At 32.6% G+C, this 1,667-nt stretch overlaps 1 non-coding gene across 1 annotated transcript; it reads right to left on the bottom strand.

The window, feature by feature from the left end:
- Nucleotides 1-154: 154 nt before the first annotated feature.
- On the bottom strand, nt 155-333 carry LOC138858835 (5.8S ribosomal RNA). The gene has a single exon (XR_011397861.1). It is a non-coding gene; the product is annotated as a 5.8S ribosomal RNA (ribosomal RNA).
- Nucleotides 334-1,667: the final 1,334 nt, after the last annotated feature.

Below are 1,667 nucleotides of genomic sequence, written 5' to 3'. Positions count from 1 at the left end.
TTCGTTCAAATATGAGGTATTCAAGAATATATTTTCTATATTTCTTTTTATGCTATTAATATTATGGATTGAAAAATACAATCCAATAATATGCCATATGCTTAAATTCTATTAATTGACTAAAAGAATAAGCAACTAATTTAGCATAGTCTTACAACCCTCAACCATATGTAGTCCAAGCAGCACTTTAAAATTAATTAAAGTACATAACAGCATGGACCGCAATATGCGTTCAAAATGTCGATGTTCATGTGTCCTGCAGTTCACACGATGACGCACAGTTTGCTGCGTTCTTCATCGACCCATGAGCCGAGTGATCCACCGCTTAGAGTGATAATTTTTTTGTATTTTTTTAATTCAAAGTCAAAGAATTTTAATTTATTGAAAGTATTAATAATTAATCAATAATAAATTTTTAATACATAAGTTTAAAACATCTTTCAATAAATTGTAATTTTAAACCCAAACATTTGCAGCTGCGCATGTCTTAGGTCAACAAAAACAGTAATACCTTTTATATATTATTTTCTTCTCTATTTGTGCGTTTTCTTTTTTTAAATTTTTCAACATGTTTTTAATCACAAATAGAAAATACCATAAAAAAAAGGTATTACACACGTTAATGTGAACAAGTTAACTTATCATTTATAATATTTTATATAAATATCACAATTAAATATTATTTTCTATATAAATAATAAGTACAGCTATATGTTTAAAGGTTTTTTTATTGCGTTCAAATACAATGTATGCGAAGTTCACAATATAATATATATTGTCATAATGCATTACAAGGAGTTAAAAAAAAAAAAAAAACAGAAAAACATTCAAAACATTGTATAATTCAAAACATTTTGAATGAAAAGAACAAAAAGAAAACTTTTTTTTCTTTTATTCTTTTTTTTTATTTTGTTTTTATATAATTATTTTTTTTTTCTTTTCGGATAGGAACACAATAATGATCCTTCCGCAGGTTCACCTACGGAAACCTTGTTACGACTTTTACTTCCTCTAAATAATCAAGTTCGGTCAACTTTTGCGAAACAACCGTGAAACACAAGGCGTCACAGTGATCACGTCCGGAGACCTCACTAAATAATTCAATCGGTAGTAGCGACGGGCGGTGTGTACAAAGGGCAGGGACGTAATCAATGCGAGTTAATGACTCACACTTACTGGGAATTCCAAGTTCATGTGAACAGTTTCAGTTCACAATCCCAAGCATGAAAGTGGTTCAGCGGTTTACCCGGACCTCTCGGTCTAGGAAATACACGTTGATACTTTCATTGTAGCGCGCGTGCAGCCCAGGACATCTAAGGGCATCACAGACCTGTTATTGCTCAATCTCGTTACTGCTAGACGCAATTTGTCCATTTAAGAAGCTAGTGTCCTTATAATGGGACAAACCAACAGGTACGACTCCACTTATATAAACACATTCAAACACTTGTACATTCAAGATGAACGCATGAATGAAGGCTATATAAGCTTCAACACCATAATCCTGAAAGCATCTATTTAATATATTTGAGTCTCGTTCGTTATCGGAATTAACCAGACAAATCACTCCACGAACTAAGAACGGCCATGCACCACCACCCATAGATTCGAGAAAGAGCTATCAATCTGTCTTACACGCTTATGTTCGGACCTGGTAAGTTTTCCCG

This window comes from Bactrocera oleae, unplaced genomic scaffold, assembly GCF_042242935.1.
Source record: "Bactrocera oleae isolate idBacOlea1 unplaced genomic scaffold, idBacOlea1 ctg00000028.1, whole genome shotgun sequence".
In the NCBI taxonomy this organism is placed as follows: Eukaryota; Metazoa; Arthropoda; class Insecta; order Diptera; family Tephritidae; genus Bactrocera; species Bactrocera oleae.
The sequence above is the reverse complement of the archived record's forward strand: the minus strand, read 5'-3'. Positions and strand labels throughout refer to the sequence as shown.